This window comes from Amia ocellicauda, unplaced genomic scaffold, assembly GCF_036373705.1.
Source record: "Amia ocellicauda isolate fAmiCal2 unplaced genomic scaffold, fAmiCal2.hap1 HAP1_SCAFFOLD_68, whole genome shotgun sequence".
Classification (NCBI taxonomy): Eukaryota; Metazoa; Chordata; class Actinopteri; order Amiiformes; family Amiidae; genus Amia; species Amia ocellicauda.
Window position 1 is genome coordinate 33,730 of NW_027102996.1, and position 21,271 is coordinate 55,000.

At 43.6% G+C, this 21,271-nt stretch overlaps 16 non-coding genes and 2 pseudogenes across 16 annotated transcripts; all 18 read right to left on the bottom strand.

Moving 5' to 3' along the window:
* Positions 1 to 515: 515 nt before the first annotated feature.
* Positions 516 to 634, bottom strand: LOC136741500 (5S ribosomal RNA). Its single transcript, XR_010814190.1, has one exon. It is a non-coding gene; the product is annotated as a 5S ribosomal RNA (ribosomal RNA).
* A 1,055-nt stretch (positions 635 to 1,689) lies between these two features.
* On the bottom strand, positions 1,690 to 1,808 carry LOC136741666 (5S ribosomal RNA). The gene has a single exon (XR_010814349.1). It is a non-coding gene; the product is annotated as a 5S ribosomal RNA (ribosomal RNA).
* A 1,066-nt stretch (positions 1,809 to 2,874) lies between these two features.
* On the bottom strand, positions 2,875 to 2,993 carry LOC136741637 (5S ribosomal RNA). The gene has a single exon (XR_010814321.1). It is a non-coding gene; the product is annotated as a 5S ribosomal RNA (ribosomal RNA).
* Positions 2,994 to 4,059: 1,066 nt separating this feature from the next.
* On the bottom strand, positions 4,060 to 4,168 carry LOC136741703 (uncharacterized; annotated as a pseudogene).
* A 1,050-nt stretch (positions 4,169 to 5,218) lies between these two features.
* On the bottom strand, positions 5,219 to 5,347 carry LOC136741701 (uncharacterized; annotated as a pseudogene).
* A 1,066-nt stretch (positions 5,348 to 6,413) lies between these two features.
* Positions 6,414 to 6,532, bottom strand: LOC136741575 (5S ribosomal RNA). Its single transcript, XR_010814261.1, has one exon. It is a non-coding gene; the product is annotated as a 5S ribosomal RNA (ribosomal RNA).
* A 1,066-nt stretch (positions 6,533 to 7,598) lies between these two features.
* On the bottom strand, positions 7,599 to 7,717 carry LOC136741548 (5S ribosomal RNA). The gene has a single exon (XR_010814235.1). It is a non-coding gene; the product is annotated as a 5S ribosomal RNA (ribosomal RNA).
* Positions 7,718 to 8,767: 1,050 nt separating this feature from the next.
* LOC136741706 (5S ribosomal RNA) lies at positions 8,768 to 8,886 on the bottom strand. Its single transcript, XR_010814383.1, has one exon. It is a non-coding gene; the product is annotated as a 5S ribosomal RNA (ribosomal RNA).
* A 1,066-nt stretch (positions 8,887 to 9,952) lies between these two features.
* LOC136741683 (5S ribosomal RNA) lies at positions 9,953 to 10,071 on the bottom strand. The gene has a single exon (XR_010814364.1). It is a non-coding gene; the product is annotated as a 5S ribosomal RNA (ribosomal RNA).
* Positions 10,072 to 11,137: 1,066 nt separating this feature from the next.
* Positions 11,138 to 11,256, bottom strand: LOC136741707 (5S ribosomal RNA). Its single transcript, XR_010814384.1, has one exon. It is a non-coding gene; the product is annotated as a 5S ribosomal RNA (ribosomal RNA).
* Positions 11,257 to 12,322: 1,066 nt separating this feature from the next.
* Positions 12,323 to 12,441, bottom strand: LOC136741640 (5S ribosomal RNA). Its single transcript, XR_010814324.1, has one exon. It is a non-coding gene; the product is annotated as a 5S ribosomal RNA (ribosomal RNA).
* A 1,067-nt stretch (positions 12,442 to 13,508) lies between these two features.
* Positions 13,509 to 13,627, bottom strand: LOC136741586 (5S ribosomal RNA). The gene has a single exon (XR_010814272.1). It is a non-coding gene; the product is annotated as a 5S ribosomal RNA (ribosomal RNA).
* Positions 13,628 to 14,693: 1,066 nt separating this feature from the next.
* On the bottom strand, positions 14,694 to 14,812 carry LOC136741501 (5S ribosomal RNA). The gene has a single exon (XR_010814191.1). It is a non-coding gene; the product is annotated as a 5S ribosomal RNA (ribosomal RNA).
* A 1,066-nt stretch (positions 14,813 to 15,878) lies between these two features.
* On the bottom strand, positions 15,879 to 15,997 carry LOC136741641 (5S ribosomal RNA). Its single transcript, XR_010814325.1, has one exon. It is a non-coding gene; the product is annotated as a 5S ribosomal RNA (ribosomal RNA).
* Positions 15,998 to 17,064: 1,067 nt separating this feature from the next.
* LOC136741597 (5S ribosomal RNA) lies at positions 17,065 to 17,183 on the bottom strand. The gene has a single exon (XR_010814283.1). It is a non-coding gene; the product is annotated as a 5S ribosomal RNA (ribosomal RNA).
* A 1,066-nt stretch (positions 17,184 to 18,249) lies between these two features.
* LOC136741502 (5S ribosomal RNA) lies at positions 18,250 to 18,368 on the bottom strand. Its single transcript, XR_010814192.1, has one exon. It is a non-coding gene; the product is annotated as a 5S ribosomal RNA (ribosomal RNA).
* A 1,066-nt stretch (positions 18,369 to 19,434) lies between these two features.
* LOC136741609 (5S ribosomal RNA) lies at positions 19,435 to 19,553 on the bottom strand. The gene has a single exon (XR_010814294.1). It is a non-coding gene; the product is annotated as a 5S ribosomal RNA (ribosomal RNA).
* A 1,066-nt stretch (positions 19,554 to 20,619) lies between these two features.
* Positions 20,620 to 20,738, bottom strand: LOC136741620 (5S ribosomal RNA). Its single transcript, XR_010814305.1, has one exon. It is a non-coding gene; the product is annotated as a 5S ribosomal RNA (ribosomal RNA).
* Positions 20,739 to 21,271: the final 533 nt, after the last annotated feature.

Genomic DNA, 21,271 nt, shown 5'->3' on the forward strand with positions numbered 1-21,271 from the left:
AAATCCAGCAGCTCCTGTATTTCAAAACACCAGAACCCAATATTATTGGCCAGTCGGGTAGTCAATCATCACAGTTCGAGGGCAGGCATCATTTCAGTAATTTCATCCCGTTGCATTCACATCCGTGCCTTGAATGAGATTGAATGTGATCTTTGCTCTCAAGTATGTTCCCAAGTTTTACACTTTCGTGCTTTGCATGAATGGGAATGGAACCGTGTGTGTTGAATGAGGCTCCTTGTGAGCACTGAACTTTGTCCGGTGGAGTTCCTTTTTGTGTTGCTGTAATTGTGTCATTTCTCGATGAGAAAGATTAGGCAACATTTAGTCACTTCTAGCCATGATGCTCAATTTATTTACGAATGTACCCTAGTTACTAGGGACCGTTTACGTTGGAGAACAAGATCTATTGTATGCCTGTGTATTTGGGGAAGTCAAATCTGAAATAATGATGAAATTGCGTGTATCCAAAGTTAAAACTCGTGATTTGTCGCCCTCTGGTGTGTAAAAGATGCAAAAGCTTACAGCACCTGGTATTCCCAGGCGGTCTCCCATGCAAGTACTGACCAGGCCCGAGCCTGCTTAGCTTCCGAGATCGGACGAGATCGGGCGTATTCAGGCTAGTATGGCCGTAAGCCAGGGAGGCTGTCCCTGACGCTCTACTTAAAGGGAAGGCAATATCCGTTTCTGCCGCTCATACTTGCAGTTGAACTGTCTCTCTACTCTAAAGTCCGGGACACACCAGCGCGCCGCAGACAGTCCCTGCTAACACGAAACATTGTGGCAACGTTGTGCGTTAGCTGGGGTGCCACACCAGACCGGAACTATATTTTACAAAACGAACACATTGTCTTGATAATACAGCTGTAATTGAGTGCCTGACACGCCAGTCAAGCGCAATCTTGAGAAGGTGTGCATTTCAGTAAGGATTTCAATTGACATGCAGTATGAAACTGAAAGGAGGTTGCATCACTATGATGCATAACATTGCATGTATTGTATTTTCAAGTGTGTGCATTCATCCTGTTGTCATTTTGTTTTGAAAGCAGAAGAATCATTCAACAGGTTGCTGAGACAAATGTAAACCAGTAAAACATATGAAGAGAAACAAACCTTGAATATAAGTTCAGTTGTTTAAACATTTGACAAACTATGGTGAGGGGGTAAGAAAACACACAAATCCAGCAGCTCCTGTATTTCAATACACCAGAACCCAATATTATTGGCGAGTCGGGTAGTCCATCATCACAGTTCGAGGGCAGGCATCATTTCAGTAATTTCATCCCGGTGCATTCACATCCGTGCCTTGAATGAGATTGAATGTGATCTTTGCTCTCAAGTATGTTCCCAAGTTTTACACTTTCGTGCTTTGCATGAATGGGAATGGAACCGTGTGTGTTGAATGAGGCTCCTTGTGAGCACTGAACTTTGTCCGGTGGAGTTCCTTTTTGTGTTGCTGTAATTGTGTCATTTCTCGATGAGAAAGATTAGGCAACATTTAGTCACTTCTAGCCATGATGCTCAATTTATTTACGAATGTACCCTAGTTACTAGGGACCGTTTACGTTGGAGAACAAGATCTATTGTATGCCTGTGTATTTGGGGAAGTCAAATCTGAAATAATGATGAAATTGCGTGTATCCAAAGTTAAAACTCGTGATTTGTCGCCCTCTGGTGTGTAAAAGATGCAAAAGCTTACAGCACCTGGTATTCCCAGGCGGTCTCCCATCCAAGGACTGACCAGGCCCGAGCCTGCTTAGCTTCCGAGATCGGACGAGATCGGGCTTATTCAGGCTAGTATGGCCGTAAGCCAGGGAGGCTGTCCCTGACGCTCTACTTAAAGGGAAGGCAATATCCGTTTCTGCCGCTCATACTTGCAGTTGAACTGTCTCTCTACTCTAAATTCCGGGACACACCAGCGCGCCGCAGACAGTCCCTGCTAACACGCCACGTTGTGGCAACGTTGTGGCAGCGTTGTGCGTTAGCTGGGGTGCCACACCAGACCGGAACTATATTTTACAAAACGAACACATTGTCTTGATAAAACAGCTGTAATTGAGTGCCTGACAAGCCAGTCAAGCGCAATCTTGAGAAGGTGTGCATTTCAGTAAGGATTTCAATTGACATGCAGTATGAAACTGAAAGGAGGTTGCATCACTATGATGCATAACATTGCATGTATTGTATTTTCAAGTGTGTGCATTCATCCTGTTGTCATTTTGTTTTGAAAGCAGAAGAATCATTCAACAGGTTGCTGAGACAAATGTAAACCAGTAAAACATATGAAGATAAACAAACCTTGAATATAAGTTCAGTTGTTTAAACATTTGACAAACTATGGTGAGGGGGTAAGAAAACACACAAATCCAGCAGCTCCTGTATTTCAATACACCAGAACCCAATATTATTGGCGAGTCGGGTAGTCCATCATCACAGTTCGAGGGCAGGCATCATTTCAGTAATTTCATCCCGTTGCATTCACATCCGTGCCTTGAATGAGATTGAATGTGATCTTTGCTCTCAAGTATGTTCCCAAGTTTTACACTTTCGTGCTTTGCATGAATGGGAATGGAACCGTGTGTGTTGAATGAGGCTCCTTGTGAGCACTGAACTTTGTCCGGTGGAGTTCCTTTTTGTGTTGCTGTAATTGTGTAATTTCTCGATGAGAAAGATTAGGCAACATTTAGTCACTTCTAGCCATGATGCTCAATTTATTTACGAATATACCCTAGTTACTAGGGACCGTTTACGTTGGAGAACAAGATCTATTGTATGCCTGTGTATTTGGGGAAGTAAAATCTGAAATAATGATGAAATTGCGTGTATCCAAAGTTAAAACTCGTGATTTGTCGCCCTCTGGTGTGTAAAAGATGCAAAAGCTTACAGCACCTGGTATTCCCAGGCGGTCTCCCATCCAAGTACTGACCAGGCACGAGCCTGCTTAGCTTCCGAGATCTGACGAGATCGGGCGTATTCAGGCTAGTATGGCCGTAAGCCAGGGAGGCTGTCCCTGACGCTCTACTTAAAGGGAAGGCAATATCCGTTTCTGCCGTTCATACTTACAGTTGAACTGTCTCTCTACTCTAAAGCCCGGGACACACCAGCGCGCCGCAGACAGTCCCTGCTAACACGCCACGTTGTGGCAACATTGTGGCAACGTTGTGCGTTAGCTGGGGTGCCACACCAGACCGGAACTATATATTACAAAACGAACACGTTGTCTTGATAAAACAGCTGTAATTGAGTGCCTGACACGCCAGTCAAGCGCAATCTTGAGAAGGTGTGCATTTCAGTAAGGATTTCAATTGACATGCAGTATGAAACTGAAAGGAGGTTGCATCACTATGATGCATAACATTGCATGTATTGTATTTTCAAGTGTGTGCATTCATCCTGTTGTCATTTTGTTTTGAAAGCAGAAGAATCATTCAACAGGTTGCTGAGACAAATGTAAACCAGTAAAACATATGAAGAGAAACAAACCTTGAATATAAGTTCAGTTGTTTAAACATTTGACAAACTATGGTGAGGGGGTAAAAAAACACACAAATCCAGCAGCTCCTGTATTTCAATACACCAGAACCCAATATTATTGGCGAGTCGGGTAGTCCATCATCACAGTTCGAGGGCAGGCATCATTTCAGTAATTTCATCCCGTTGCATTCACATCCGTGCCTTGAATGAGATTGAATGTGATCTTTGCTCTCAAGTATGTTCCCAAGTTTTACACTTTCGTGCATTGCATGAATGGGAATGGAACCGTGTGTGTTGAATGAGGCTCCTTGTGAGCACTGAACTTTGTCCGGTGGAGTTCCTTTTTGTGTTGCTGTAATTGTGTCATTTCTCGATGAGAAAGATTAGGCAACATTTAGTCACTTCTAGCCATGATGCTCAATTTATTTACGAATGTACCCTAGTTACTAGGGACCGTTTACGTTGGAGAACAAGATCTATTGTATGCCTGTGTATTTGGGGAAGTCAAATCTGAAATAATGATGAAATTGCGTGTATCCAAAGTTAAAACTCGTGATTTGTCGCCCTCTGGTGTGTAAAAGATGCAAAAGCTTACAGCACCTGGTATTCCCAGGCGGTCTCCCATCCAAGTACTGACCTGGCCCAAGCCTGCTTAGCTTCCGAGATCGGGCGTATTCAGGCTAGTATGGCCGTAAGCCAGGAATGCTGTCCCTGACACTCTACTTAAAGGGAAGGCAATATCCGTTTCTGCCGTTCATACTTACAGTTGAACTGTCTCTCTACTCTAAAGCCCGGGACACACCAGCGCGCCGCAGACAGTCCCTGCTAACACGAAACGTTGTGGCAACGTTGTGCGTTAGCTGGGGTGCCACACCAGACCAATGTATTACAAAACTAACACATTGTCTTGATAAAACAGCTGTAATTGAGTGCCTGACACGCCATTCAAGCGCAATCTTAAGAAGGTGTGCATTTCAGTAAGGATTTCAATTGACATGCAGTATGAAACTGAAAGGAGGTTGCATCACTATGATGCATAACATTGCATGTATTGTATTTTCAAGTGTGTGCATTCATCCTGTTGTCATTTTGTTTTGAAAGCAGAAGAATCATTCAACAGGTTGCTGAGACAAATGTAAACCAGTAAAACATATGAAGAGAAACAAACCTTGAATATAAGTTCAGTTGTTTCAACATTTGACAAACTATGGTGAGGGGGTAAGAAAACACACAAATCCAGCAGCTCCTGTATTTCAATACACCAGAACCCAATATTATTGGCGAGTCGGGTAGTCCATCATCACAGTTCGAGGGCAGGCATCATTTCAGTAATTTCATCCCGTTGCATTCACATCCGTGCCTTGAATGAGATTGAATGTGATCTTTGCTCTCAAGTATGTTCCCAAGTTTTACACTTTCGTGCTTTGCATGAATGGGAATGGAACCGTGTGTGTTGAATGAGGCTCCTTGTGAGCACTGAACTTTGTCCGGTGGAGTTCCTTTTTGTGTTGCTGTAATTGTGTCATTTCTCGATGAGAAAGATTAGGCAACATTTAGTCACTTCTAGCCATGATGCTCAATTTATTTACGAATGTACCCTAGTTACTAGGGACCGTTTACGTTGGAGAACAAGATCTATTGTATGCCTGTGTATTTGGGGAAGTCAAATCTGAAATAATGATGAAATTGCGTGTATCCAAAGTTAAAACTCGTGATTTGTCGCCCTCTGGTGTGTAAGAGATGCAAAAGCTTACAGCACCTGGTATTCCCAGGCGGTCTCCCATCCAAGTACTGACCAGGCCCGCGCCTGCTTGGCTTCCGAGATCGGACGAGATCGGACGAGATCGGGCGTATTCAGGCTAGTATGGCCGTAAGCCAGGGAGGCTGTCCCTGACGCTCTACTTAAAGGGAAGGCAATATCCGTTTCTGCCGTTCATACTTACAGTTGAACTGTCTCTCTACTCTAAAGCCCGGGACACACCAGCGCGCCGCAGACAGTCCCTGCTAACACGCCACGTTGTGGCAGCGTTGTGGCAACGTTGTGCGTTAGCTGGGGTGCCACACCAGACCGGAACTATATATTACAAAACGAACACATTGTCTTGATAAAACAGCTGTAATTGAGTGCCTGACACGCCAGTCAAGCGCAATCTTGAGAAGGTGTGCATTTCAGTAAGGATTTCAATTGACATGCAGTATGAAACTGAAAGGAGGTTGCATCACTATGATGCATAACATTGCATGTATTGTATTTTCAAGTGTGTGCATTCATCCTGTTGTCATTTTGTTTTGAAAGCAGAAGAATCATTCAACAGGTTGCTGAGACAAATGTAAACCAGTAAAACATATGAAGAGAAACAAACCTTGAATATAAGTTCAGTTGTTTAAACATTTGACAAACTATGGTGAGGGGGTAAGAAAACACACAAATCCAGCAGCTCCTGTATTTCAATACACCAGAACCCAATATTATTGGCGAGTCGGGTAGTCCATCATCACAGTTCGAGGGCAGGCATCATTTCAGTAATTTCATCCCGTTGCATTCACATCCGTGCCTTGAATGAGATTGAATGTGATCTTTGCTCTCAAGTATGTTCCCAAGTTTTACACTTTCGTGCTTTGCATGAATGGGAATGGAACCGTGTGTGTTGAATGAGGCTCCTTGTGAGCACTGAACTTTGTCCGGTGGAGTTCCTTTTTGTGTTGCTGTAATTGTGTCATTTCTCGATGAGAAAGATTAGGCAACATTTAGTCACTTCTAGCCATGATGCTCAATTTATTTACGAATGTACCCTAGTTACTAGGGACCGTTTACGTTGGAGAACAAGATCTATTGTATGCCTGTGTATTTGGGGAAGTCAAATCTGAAATAATGATGAAATTGCGTGTATCCAAAGTTAAAACTCGTGATTTGTCGCCCTCTGGTGTGTAAGAGATGCAAAAGCTTACAGCACCTGGTATTCCCAGGCGGTCTCCCATCCAAGTACTGACCAGGCCCGAGCCTGCTTAGCTTCCGAGATCGGACGAGATCGGGCGTATTCAGGCTAGTATGGCCGTAAGCCAGGGAGGCTGTCCCTGACGCTCTACTTAAAGGGAAGGCAATATCCGTTTCTGCCGTTCATACTTACAGTTGAACTGTCTCTCTACTCTAAAGCCCGGGACACACCAGCGCGCCGCAGACAGTCCCTGCTAACACGCCACGTTGTGGCAACATTGTGGCAACGTTGTGCGTTAGCTGGGGTGCCACACCAGACCGGAACTATGTATTACAAAACGAACACATTGTCTTGATAAAACAGCTGTAATTGAGTGCCTGACACGCCAGTCAAGCGCAATCTTGAGAAGGTGTGCATTTCAGTAAGGATTTCAATTGACATGCAGTATGAAACTGAAAGGAGGTTGCATCACTATGATGCATAACATTGCATGTATTGTATTTTCAAGTGTGTGCATTCATCCTGTTGTCATTTTAATTTGAAAGCAGAAGAATCATTCAACAGGTTGCTGAGACAAATGTAAACCAGTAAAACATATGAAGAGAAACAAACCTTGAATATAAGTTCAGTTGTTTAAACATTTGACAAACTATGGTGAGGGGGTAAGAAAACACACACATCCAGCAGCTCCTGTATTTCAATACACCAGAAGCCAATATTATTGGCGAGTCGGGTAGTCCATCATCACAGTTCGAGGGCAGGCATCAATTCAGTTATTTCATCCCGTTGCATTCACATCCGTGCCTTGAATGAGATTGAATGTGATCTTTGCTCTCAAGTATGTTCCCAAGTTTTACACTTTCGTGCTTTGCATGAATGGGAATGGAACCGTGTGTGTTGAATGAGGCTCCTTGTGAGCACTGAACTTTGTCCGGTGGAGTTCCTTTTTGTGTTGCTGTAATTGTGTCATTTCTCGATGAGAAAGATTAGGCAACATTTAGTCACTTCTAGCCATGATGCTCAATTTATTTACGAATGTACCCTAGTTACTAGGGACCGTTTACGTTGGAGAACAAGATCTATTGTATGCCTGTGTATTTGGGGAAGTCAAATCTGAAATAATGATGAAATTGCGTGTATCCAAAGTTAAAACTCGTGATTTGTCGCCCTCTGGTGTGTAAAAGATGCAAAAGCTTACAGCACCTGGTATTCCCAGGCGGTCTCCCATCCAAGTACTGACCAGGCCGGAGCCTGCTTAGCTTCCGAGATCGGACGAGATCGGGCGTATTCAGGCTAGTATGGCCGTAAGCCAGGGAGGCTGTCCCTGACGCTCTACTTAAAGGGAAGGCAATATCCGTTTCTGCCGCTCATACTTGCAGTTGAACTGTCTCTCTACTCTAAAGTCCGGGACACACCAGCGCGCCACAGACAGTCCCTGCTAACACGAAACGTTGTGGCAACGTTGTGCGTTAGCTGGGGTGCCACACCAGACCTATGTATTACAAAACGAACACATTGTCTTGATAAAACAGCTGTAATTGAGTGCCTGACACGCCAGTCAAGCGCAATCTTGAGAAGGTGTGCATTTCAGTAAGGATTTCAATTGACATGCAGTATGAAACTGAAAGGAGGTTGCATCACTATGATGCATAACATTGCATGTATTGTATTTTCAAGTGTGTGCATTCATCCTGTTGTCATTTTGTTTTGAAAGCAGAAGAATCATTCAACAGGTTGCTGAGACAAATGTAAACCAGTAAAACATATGAAGAGAAACAAACCTTGAATATAAGTTCAGTTGTTTAAACATTTGACAAACTATGGTGAGGGGGTAAGAAAACACACAAATCCAGCAGCTCCTGTATTTCAATACACCAGAACCCAATATTATTGGCGAGTCGGGTAGTCCATCATCACAGTTCGAGGGCAGGCATCATTTCAGTAATTTCATCCCGTTGCATTCACATCCGTGCCTTGAATGAGATTGAATGTGATCTTTGCTCTCAAGTATGTTCCCAAGTTTTACACTTTCGTGCTTTGCATGAATGGGAATGGAACCGTGTGTGTTGAATGAGTCTCCTTGTGAGCACTGAACTTTGTGTGGTGGAGTTCCTTTTTGTGTTGCTGTAATTGTGTCATTTCTTGATGAGAAAGATTAGGCAACATTGAGTCACTTCTAGCCATGATGCTCAATTAATTTACGAATGTACCCTAGTTACTAGGGACCGTTTACGTTGGAGATCAAGATCTATTGTATGCCTGTGTATTTGGGGAAGTAAAATCTGAAATAATGATGAAATTGTGTGTATCCAAAGTTAAAACTCGTGATTTGTCGCCCTCTGGTGTGTAAAAGGTGCAAAAGCTTACAGCACCTGGTATTCCCAGGCGGTCTCCCATCCAAGTACTGACCAGGCCCGAGGCTGCCTGGCTTCCGAGATCGGTCGAGATCGGGCGTATTCAGGCTAGTATGGCCGTAAGCCAGGGAGGCTGTCCCTGACGCTCTACTTAAAGGGAAGGCAATATCCGTTTCTGCCGATCATACTTACAGTTGAACTGTCTCTCTACTCTAAAGCCCGGGACACACCAGCGCGCCGCAGACAGTCCCTGCTAACACGCCACGTTGTGGCAACGTTGTGGCAACGTTGTGCGTTAGTTGGGGTGCCACACCAGACCGGAACTATATTTTACAAAACGAACACATTGTCTTGATAAAACAGCTGTAATTGAGTGCCTGACACGCCAGTCAAGCGCAATCTTGAGAAGGTGTGCATTTCAGTAAGGATTTCAATTGACATGCAGTATGAAACTGAAAGGAGGTTGCATCACTATGATGAATAACATTGCATGTATTGTATTTTCAAGTGTGTGCATTCATCCTGTTGTCATTTTGTTTTGAAAGCAGAAGAATCATTCAACAGGTTGCTGAGACAAATGTAAACCAGTAAAACATATGAAGAGAAACAAACCTTGAATATAAGTTCAGTTGTTTAAACATTTGACAAACTATGGTGAGGGGGTAAGAAAACACACAAATCCAGCAGCTCCTGTATTTCAATACACCAGAACCCAATATTATTGGCGAGTCGGGTAGTCCATCATCACAGTTCGAGGGCAGGCATCATTTCAGTAATTTCATCCCGTTGCATTCACATCCGTGCCTTGAATGAGATTGAATGTGATCTTTGCTCTCAAGTATGTTTCCAAGTTTTACACTTTCGTGCTTTGCATGAATGGGAATGGAACCGTGTGTGTTGAATGAGTCTCCTTGTGAGCACTGAACTTTGTGTGGTGGAGTTCCTTTTTGTGTTGCTGTAATTGTGTCATTTCTTGATGAGAAAGATTAGGCAACATTGAGTCACTTCTAGCCATGATGCTCAATTAATTTACGAATGTACCCTAGTTACTAGGGACCGTTTACGTTGGAGATCAAGATCTATTGTATGCCTGTGTATTTGGGGAAGTAAAATCTGAAATAATGATGAAATTGTGTGTATCCAAAGTTAAAACTCGTGATTTGTCGCCCTCTGGTGTGTAAAAGGTGCAAAAGCTTACAGCACCTGGTATTCCCAGGCGGTCTCCCATCCAAGTACTGACCAGGCCCGAGCCTGCCTGGCTTCCGAGATCGGTCGAGATCGGGCGTATTCAGGCTAGTATGGCCGTAAGCCAGGGAGGCTGTCCCTGACGCTCTACTTAAAGGGAAGGCAATATCCGTTTCTGCCGTTCATACTTACAGTTGAACTGTCTCTCTACTCTAAAGCCCGGGACACACCAGCGCGCCGCAGACAGTCCCTGCTAACTCGCCACGTTGTGGCAACGTTGTGGCAACGTTGTGCGTTTGCTGGGGTGCCACACCAGACCGGAACTATATTTTACAAAACGAACACATTGTCTTGATAAAACAGCTGTAATTGAGTGCCTGACACGCCAGTCAAGCGCAATCTTGAGAAGGTGTGTATTTCAGTAAGGATTTCAATTGACATGCAGTATGAAACTGAAAGGAGGTTGCATCACTATGATGCATAACATTGCATGTATTGTATTTTCAAGTGTGTGCATTCATCCTGTTGTCATTTTGTTTTGAAAGCAGAAGAATCATTCAACAGGTTGCTGAGACAAATGTAAACCAGTAAAACATATGAAGAGAAACAAACCTTGAATATAAGTTCAGTTGTTTAAACATTTGACAAACTATGGTGAGGGGGTAAGAAAACACACAAATCCAGCAGCTCCTGTATTTCAATACACCAGAACCCAATATTATTGGCGAGTCGGGTAGTCCATCATCACAGTTCGAGGGCAGGCATCATTTCAGTAATTTCATCCCGTTGCATTCACATCCGTGCCTTGAATGAGATTGAATGTGATCTTTGCTCTCAAGTATGTTCCCAAGTTTTACACTTTCGTGCTTTGCATGAATGGGAATGGAACCGTGTGTGTTGAATGAGTCTCCTTGTGAGCACTGAACTTTGTGTGGTGGAGTTCCTTTTTGTGTTGCTGTAATTGTGTCATTTCTTGATGAGAAAGATTAGGCAACATTGAGTCACTTCTAGCCATGATGCTCAATTAATTTACGAATGTACCCTAGTTACTAGGGACCGTTTACGTTGGAGATCAAGATCTATTGTATGCCTGTGTATTTGGGGAAGTAAAATCTGAAATAATGATGAAATTGTGTGTATCCAAAGTTAAAACTCGTGATTTGTCGCCCTCTGGTGTGTAAAAGGTGCAAAAGCTTACAGCACCTGGTATTCCCAGGCGGTCTCCCATCCAAGTACTGACCAGGCCCGAGGCTGCCTGGCTTCCGAGATCGGTCGAGATCGGGCGTATTCAGGCTAGTATGGCCGTAAGCCAGGGAGGCTGTCCCTGACGCTCTACTTAAAGGGAAGGCAATATCCGTTTCTGCCGATCATACTTACAGTTGAACTGTCTCTCTACTCTAAAGCCCGGGACACACCAGCGCGCCGCAGACAGTCCCTGCTAACACGCCACGTTGAGGCAACGTTGTGGCAACGTTGTGCGTTAGTTGGGGTGCCACACCAGACCGGAACTATATATTACAAAACGAACACATTGTCTTGATAAAACAGCTGTAATTGAGTGCCTGACACGCCAGTCAAGCGCAATCTTGATAAGGTGTGCATTTCAGTAAGGATTTCAATTGACATGCAGTATGAAACTGAAAGGAGGTTGCATCACTATGATGCATAACATTGCATGTATTGTATTTTCAAGTGTGTGCATTCATCCTGTTGTCATTTTGTTTTGAAAGCAGAAGAATCATTCAACAGGTTGCTGAGACAAATGTAAACCAGTAAAACATATGAAGAGAAACAAACCTTGAATATAAGTTCAGTTGTTTAAACATTTGACAAACTATGGTGAGGGGGTAAGAAAACACACAAATCCAGCAGCTCCTGTATTTCAATACACCAGAACCCAATATTATTGGCGAGTCGGGTAGTCCATCATCACAGTTCGAGGGCAGGCATCATTTCAGTAATTTCATCCCGTTGCATTCACATCCGTGCCTTGAATGAGATTGTATGTGATCATTGCTCTCAAGTATGTTCCCAAGTTTTACACTTTCGTGCTTTGCATGAATGGGAATGGAACCGTGTGTGTTGAATGAAGCTCCTTGTGAGCACTGAACTTTGTCCGGTGGAGTTCCTTTTTGTGTTGCTGTAATTGTGTCATTTCTCGATGAGAAAGATTAGGCAACATTTAGTCACTTCTAGCCATGATGCTCAATTTATTTACGAATGTACCCTAGTTACTAGGGACCGTTTACGTTGGAGAACAAGATCTATTGTATGCCTGTGTATTTGGGGAAGTCAAATCTGAAATAATGATGAAATTGCTTGTATCCAAAGTTAAAACTCGTGATTTGTCGCCCTCTGGTGTGTAAAAGATGCAAAAGCTTACAGCACCTGGTATTCCCAGGCGGTCTCCCATCCAAGTACTGACCAGGCCCGAGCCTGCTTAGCTTCCGAGATCGGACGAGATCTGGCGTATTCAGGCTAGTATGGCCGCAAGCCGGGGAGGCTGTCCCTGACGTTCTACTTAAAGGGAAGGCAATATCCGTTTCTGCCGTTCATACTTACAGTTGAACTGTCTCTCTACTCTAAAGCCCGGGACACACCAGCGCAGCCGCAGACAGTCCCTGCTAACACGCCACGTTGTGGCAACATTGTGGCAACGTTGTGCGTTAGCTGGGGTGCCACACCAGACCGGAACTATATATTACAAAACGAACACATTCTCTTGATAAAACAGCTGTAATTGAGTGCCTGACACGCCAGTCAAGCGCAATCTTGAGAAGGTGTGCATTTCAGTAAGGATTTCAATTGACATGCAGTATGAAACTGAAAGGAGGTTGCATCACTATGATGCATAACATTGCATGTATTGTATTTTCAAGTGTGTGCATTCATCCTGTTGTCATTTTGTTTTGAAAGCAGAAGAATCATTCAACAGGTTGCTGAGACAAATGTAAACCAGTAAAACATATGAAGAGAAACAAACCTTGAATATAAGTTCAGTTGTTTAAACATTTGACAAACTATGGTGAGGGGGTAAGAAAACACACAAATCCAGCAGCTCCTGTATTTCAATACACCAGAACCCAATATTATTGGCGAGTCGGGTAGTCCATCATCACAGTTCGAGGGCAGGCATCATTTCAGTAATTTCATCCCGTTGCATTCACATCCGTGCCTTGAATGAGATTGAATGTGATCTTTGCTCTCAAGTATGTTCCCAAGTTTTACACTTTCGTGCTTTGCATGAATGGGAATGGAACCGTGTGTGTTGAATGAGGCTCCTTGTGAGCACTGATCTTTGTCCGGTGGAGTTCCTTTTTGTGTTGCTGTAATTGTGTCATTTCTCGAAGAGAAAGATTAGGCAACATTTAGTCACTTCTAGCCATGATGCTCAATTTATTTACGAATGTACCCTATTTACTAGGGACCGTTTACGTTGGAGAACAAGATCTATTGTATGCCTGTGTATTTGGGGAAGTCAAATCTGAAATAATGATGAAATTGCGTGTATCCAAAGTTAAAACTCGTGATTTGTCGCGCTCTGGTGTGTAAAAGATGCAAAAGCTTACAGCACCTGGTATTCCCAGGCGGTCTCCCATCCAAGTACTGACCAGGCCCGAGCCTGCTTAGCTTCCGAGATCGGACGAGATCGGGCGTATTCAGGCTAGTATGGCCGTAAGCCAGGGAGGCTGTCCCTGACGCTCTACTTAAAGGGAAGGCAATATCCGTTTCTGCCGTTCATACTTACAGTTGAACTGTCTCTCTACTCTAAAGCCCGGGACACACCAGCGCGCCGCAGACAGTCCCTGCTAACACGCCACGTTGTGGCAACATTGTGGCAACGTTGTGCGTTAGCTGGGGTGCCACACCAGACCGGAACTATATATTACAAAACGAACACATTGTCTTGATAATACAGCTGTAATTGAGTGCCTGACACGCCAGTCAAGCTCAATCTTGAGAAGGTGTGCATTTCAATAAGGATTTCAATTGACATACAGTATGAAACTGAAAGGAGGTTGCATCACTATGATGCATAACATTGCATGTATTGTATTTTCAAGTGTGTGCATTCATCCTGTTGTCATTTTGTTTTGAAAGCAGAAGAATCATTCAACAGGTTGCTGAGACAAATGTAAACCAGTAAAACATATGAAGAGAAACAAACCTTGAATATAAGTTCAGTTGTTTAAACATTTGACAAACTATGGTGAGGGGGTAAGAAAACACACAAATCCAGCAGCTCCTGTATTTCAATACACCAGAACCCAATATTATTGGCGAGTCGGGTAGTCCATCATCACAGTTCGAGGGCAGGCATCATTTCAGTAATTTCATCCCGTTGCATTCACATCCGTGCCTTGAATGAGATTGAATGTGATCTTTGCTCTCAAGTATGTTCCCAAGTTTTACACTTTCGTGCTTTGCATGAATGGGAATGGAACCGTGTGTGTTGAATGAGGCTCCTTGTGAGCACTGAACTTTGTCCGGTGGAGTTCCTTTTTGTGTTGCTGTAATTGTGTCATTTCTCGATGAGAAAGATTAGGCAACATTTAGTAACTTCTAGCCATGATGCTCAATTTATTTACGAATGTACCCTAGTTACTAGGGACCGTTTACGTTGGAGAACAAGATCTATTGTATGCCTGTGTATTTGGGGAAGTCAAATCTGAAATAATGATGAAATTGCGTGTATCCAAAGTTAAAACTCGTGATTTGTCGCCCTCTGGTGTGTAAAAGATGCAAAAGCTTACAGCACCTGGTATTCCCAGGCGGTCTCCCATGCAAGTACTGACCAGGCCCGAGCCTGCTTAGCTTCCGAGATCGGACGAGATCGGGCGTATTCAGGCTAGTATGGCCGTAAGCCAGGAATGCTGTCCCTGACGCTCTACTTAAAGGGAAGGCAATATCCGTTTCTGCCGTTCATACTTACAGTTGAACTGTCTCTCTACTCTAAAGCCCGGGACACACCAGCGCGCCGCAGACAGTCCCTGCTAAGACGCCACGTTGTGGCAACATTGTGGCAACGTTGTGCGTTAGCTGGGGTGCCACACCAGACCGGAACTATATTTTACAAAACGAACACATTGTCTTGATAATACAGCTGTAATTGAGTGCCTGACATGCCAGTCAAGCGCAATCTTGAGAAGGTGTGCATTTCAGTAAGGATTTCAATTGACATGCAGTATGAAACTGAAAGGAGGTTGCATCACTATGATGCATAACATTGCATGTATTGTATTTTCAAGTGTGTGCATTCATCCTGTTGTCATTTTGTTTTGAAAGCAGAAGAATCATTCAACAGGTTGCTGAGACAAATGTAAACCAGTAAAACATATGAAGAGAAACAAACCTTGAATATAAGTTCAGTTGTTTAAACATTTGACAAACTATGGTGAGGGGGTAAGAAAACACACAAATCGAGCAGCTCCTGTATTTCAATACACCAGAACCCAATATTATTGGCGAGTCGGGTAGTCCATCATCACAGTTCGAGGGCAGGCATCTTTTCAGTAATTTCATCCCGTTGCATTCACATCCGTGCCTTGAATGAGATTGAATGTGATCTTTGCTCTCAAGTATGTTCCCAAGTTTTACACTTTCGTGCTTTGCATGAATGGGAATGGAACCGTGTGTGTTGAATGAGGCTCCTTGTGAGCACTGATCTTTGTCCGGTGGAGTTCCTTTTTGTGTTGCTGTAATTGTGTCATTTCTCGATGAGAAAGATTAGGCAACATTTAGTCACTTCTAGCCATGATGCTCAATTTATTTACGAATGTACCCTAGTTACTAGGGACCGTTTACGTTGGAGAACAAGATCTATTGTATGCCTGTGTATTTGGGGAAGTCAAATCTGAAATAATGATGAAATTGCGTGTATTTAAAGTTAAAACTCGTGATTTGTCGCCCTCTGGTGTGTAAAAGATGCAAAAGCTTACAGCACCTGGTATTCCCAGGCGGTCTCCCATCCAAGTACTGACCAGGCCCGAGCCTGCTTAGCTTCCGAGATCGGACGAGATCTGGCGTATTCAGGCTAGTATGGCCGCAAGCCGGGGAGGCTGTCCCTGACGTTCTACTTAAAGGGAAGGCAATATCCGTTTCTGCCGTTCATACTTACAGTTGAACTGTCTCTCTACTCTAAAGCCCGGGACACACCAGCGCAGCCGCAGACAGTCCCTGCTAACACGCCACGTTGTGGCAACATTGTGGCAACGTTGTGCGTTAGCTGGGGTGCCACACCAGACCGGAACTATATATTACAAAACGAACACATTCTCTTGATAAAACAGCTGTAATTGAGTGCCTGACACGCCAGTCAAGCGCAATCTTGAGAAGGTGTGCATTTCAGTAAGGATTTCAATTGACATGCAGTATGAAACTGAAAGGAGGTTGCATCACTATGATGCATAACATTGCATGTATTGTATTTTCAAGTGTGTGCATTCATCCTGTTGTCATTTTGTTTTGAAAGCAGAAGAATCATTCAACAGGTTGCTGAGACAAATGTAAACCAGTAAAACATATGAAGAGAAACAAACCTTGAATATAAGTTCAGTTGTTTAAACATTTGACAAACTATGGTGAGGGGGTAAGAAAACACACAAATCCAGCAGCTCCTGTATTTCAATACACCAGAACCCAATATTATTGGCGAGTCGGGTAGTCCATCATCACAGTTCGAGGGCAGGCATCATTTCAGTAATTTCATCCCGTTGCATTCACATCCGTGCCTTGAATGAGATTGAATGTGATCTTTGCTCTCAAGTATGTTCCCAAGTTTTACACTTTCGTGCTTTGCATGAATGGGAATGGAACCGTGTGTGTTGAATGAGGCTCCTTGTGAGCACTGATCTTTGTCCGGTGGAGTTCCTTTTTGTGTTGCTGTAATTGTGTCATTTCTCGAAGAGAAAGATTAGGCAACATTTAGTCACTTCTAGCCATGATGCTCAATTTATTTACGAATGTACCCTATTTACTAGGGACCGTTTACGTTGGAGAACAAGATCTATTGTATGCCTGTGTATTTGGGGAAGTCAAATCTGAAATAATGATGAAATTGCGTGTATCCAAAGTTAAAACTCGTGATTTGTCGCGCTCTGGTGTGTAAAAGATGCAAAAGCTTACAGCACCTGGTATTCCCAGGCGGTCTCCCATCCAAGTACTGACCAGGCCCGAGCCTGCTTAGCTTCCGAGATCGGACGAGATCGGGCGTATTCAGGCTAGTATGGCCGTAAGCCAGGGAGGCTGTCCCTGACGCTCTACTTAAAGGGAAGGCAATATCCGTTTCTGCCGTTCATACTTACAGTTGAACTGTCTCTCTACTCTAAAGCCCGGGACACACCAGCGCGCCGCAGACAGTCCCTGCTAACACGCCACGTTGTGGCAACATTGTGGCAACGTTGTGCGTTAGCTGGGGTGCCACACCAGACCGGAACTATATATTACAAAACGAACACATTGTCTTGATAATACAGCTGTAATTGAGTGCCTGACACGCCAGTCAAGCTCAATCTTGAGAAGGTGTGCATTTCAATAAGGATTTCAATTGACATACAGTATGAAACTGAAAGGAGGTTGCATCACTATGATGCATAACATTGCATGTATTGTATTTTCAAGTGTGTGCATTCATCCTGTTGTCATTTTGTTTTGAAAGCAGAAGAATCATTCAACAGGTTGCTGAGACAAATGTAAACCAGTAAAACATATGAAGAGAAACAAACCTTGAATATAAGTTCAGTTGTTTAAACATTTGACAAACTATGGTGAGGGGGTAAGAAAACACACAAATCCAGCAGCTCCTGTATTTCAATACACCAGAACCCAATATTATTGGCGAGTCGGGTAGTCCATCATCACAGTTCGAGGGCAGGCATCATTTCAGTAATTTCATCCCGTTGCATTCACATCCGTGCCTTGAATGAGATTGAATGTGATCTTTGCTCTCAAGTATGTTCCCAAGTTTTACACTTTCGTGCTTTGCATGAATGGGAATGGAACCGTGTGTGTTGAATGAGGCTCCTTGTGAGCACTGAACTTTGTCCGGTGGAGTTCCTTTTTGTGTTGCTGTAATTGTGTCATTTCTCGATGAGAAAGATTAGGCAACATTTAGTAACTTCTAGCCATGATGCTCAATTTATTTACGAATGTACCCTAGTTACTAGGGACCGTTTACGTTGGAGAACAAGATCTATTGTATGCCTGTGTATTTGGGGAAGTCAAATCTGAAATAATGATGAAATTGCGTGTATCCAAAGTTAAAACTCGTGATTTGTCGCCCTCTGGTGTGTAAAAGATGCAAAAGCTTACAGCACCTGGTATTCCCAGGCGGTCTCCCATGCAAGTACTGACCAGGCCCGAGCCTGCTTAGCTTCCGAGATCGGACGAGATCGGGCGTATTCAGGCTAGTATGGCCGTAAGCCAGGAATGCTGTCCCTGACGCTCTACTTAAAGGGAAGGCAATATCCGTTTCTGCCGTTCATACTTACAGTTGAACTGTCTCTCTACTCTAAAGCCCGGGACACACCAGCGCGCCGCAGACAGTCCCTGCTAAGACGCCACGTTGTGGCAACATTGTGGCAACGTTGTGCGTTAGCTGGGGTGCCACACCAGACCGGAACTATATTTTACAAAACGAACACATTGTCTTGATAATACAGCTGTAATTGAGTGCCTGACATGCCAGTCAAGCGCAATCTTGAGAAGGTGTGCATTTCAGTAAGGATTTCAATTGACATGCAGTATGAAACTGAAAGGAGGTTGCATCACTATGATGCATAACATTGCATGTATTGTATTTTCAAGTGTGTGCATTCATCCTGTTGTCATTTTGTTTTGAAAGCAGAAGAATCATTCAACAGGTTGCTGAGACAAATGTAAACCAGTAAAACATATGAAGAGAAACAAACCTTGAATATAAGTTCAGTTGTTTAAACATTTGACAAACTATGGTGAGGGGGTAAGAAAACACACAAATCGAGCAGCTCCTGTATTTCAATACACCAGAACCCAATATTATTGGCGAGTCGGGTAGTCCATCATCACAGTTCGAGGGCAGGCATCTTTTCAGTAATTTCATCCCGTTGCATTCACATCCGTGCCTTGAATGAGATTGAATGTGATCTTTGCTCTCAAGTATGTTCCCAAGTTTTACACTTTCGTGCTTTGCATGAATGGGAATGGAACCGTGTGTGTTGAATGAGGCTCCTTGTGAGCACTGATCTTTGTCCGGTGGAGTTCCTTTTTGTGTTGCTGTAATTGTGTCATTTCTCGATGAGAAAGATTAGGCAACATTTAGTCACTTCTAGCCATGATGCTCAATTTATTTACGAATGTACCCTAGTTACTAGGGACCGTTTACGTTGGAGAACAAGATCTATTGTATGCCTGTGTATTTGGGGAAGTCAAATCTGAAATAATGATGAAATTGCGTGTATCCAAAGTTAAAACTCGTGATTTGTCGCCCTCTGGTGTGTAAAAGATGCAAAAGCTTACAGCACCTGGTATTCCCAGGCGGTCTCCCATCCAAGTACTGACCAGGCCCGAGCCTGCTTAGCTTCCGAGATCGGACGAGATCGGGCGTATTCAGGCTAGTATGGCCGTAAGCCAGGGAGGCTGTCCCTGACGCTCTACTTAAAGGGAAGGCAATATCCGTTTCTGCCATTCATACTTACAGTTGAACTGTCTCTCTACTCTAAAGCCCGGGACACACCAGCGCGCCGCAGACAGTCCCTGCTAACACGCCACGTTGTGGCAACATTGTGGCAACGTTGTGCGTTAGCTGGGGTGCCACACCAGACCGGAACTATATATTACAAAACGAACACATTCTCTTGATAAAACAGCTGTAATTGAGTGCCTGACACGCCAGTCAAGCGCAATCTTGAGAAGGTGTGCATTTCAGTAAGGATTTCTATTGACATGCAGTATGAAACTGAAAGGAGGTTGCATCACTATGATGCATAACATTGCATGTATTGTATTTTCAAGTGTGTGCATTCATCCTGTTGTCATTTTGTTTTGAAAGCAGAAGAATCATTCAACAGGTTGCTGAGACAAATGTAAACCAGTAAAACATATGAAGAGAAACAAACCTTGAATATAAGTTCAGTTGTTTAAACATTTGACAAACTATGGTGAGGGGGTAAGAAAACACACAAATCCAGCAGCTCCTGTATTTCAATACACCAGAACCCAATATTATTGGCGAGTCGGGTAGTCCATCATCACAGTTCGAGGGCAGGCATCATTTCAGTAATTTCATCCCGTTGCATTCACATCCGTGCCTTGAATGAGATTGAATGTGATCTTTGCTCTCAAGTATGTTCCCAAGTTTTACACTTTCGTGCTTTGCATGAATGGGAATGGAACCGTGTGTGTTGAATGAGGCTCCTTGTGAGCACTGAACTTTGTCCGGTGGAGTTCCTTTTTGTGTTGCTGTAATTGTGTCATTTCTCGATGAGAAAGATTAGGCAACATTTAGTCACTTCTAGCCATGATGCTCAATTTATTTACGAATGTACCCTAGTTACTAGGGACCGTTTACGTTGGAGAACAAGATCTATTGTATGCCTGTGTATTTGGGGAAGTCAAATCTGAAATAATGATGAAATTGCGTGTATCCAAAGTTAAAACTCGTGATTTGTCGCCCTCTGGTGTGTAAAAGATGCAAAAGCTTACAGCACCTGGTATTCCCAGGCGGTCTCCCATCCAAGTACTGACCAGGCCCGAGCCTGCTTAGCTTCCGAGATCGGACGAGATCGGGCGTATTCAGGCTAGTATGGCCGTAAGCCAGGGAGGCTGTCCCTGACGCTCTACTTAAAGGGAAGGCAATATCCGTTTCTGCCGTTCATACTTACAGTTGAACTGTCTCTCTACTCTAAAGCCCGGGACACACCAGCGCGCCGCAGACAGTCCCTGCTAACACGAAACGTTGTGGCAACGTTGTGCGTTAGCTGGGGTGCCACACCAGACCGGAACTATATTTTACAAAACGAACACATTTGTCTTGATAAAACAGCTGTAATTGAGTGCCTGACACGCCAGTCAAGCGCAATCTTGAGAAGGTGTGCATTTCAGTAAGGATTTCAATTGACATGCAGTATGAAACTGAAAGGAGGTTGCATCACTATGATGCATAACATTGCATGTATTGTATTTTCAAGTGTGTGCATTCATCCTGTTGTCATTTTGTTTTGAAAGCAGAAGAATCATTCAACAGGTTGCTGAGACAAATGTAAACCAGTAAAACATATGAAGAGAAACAAACCTTGAATATAAGTTCAGTTGTTTAAACATTTGACAAACTATGGTGAGGGGGTAAGA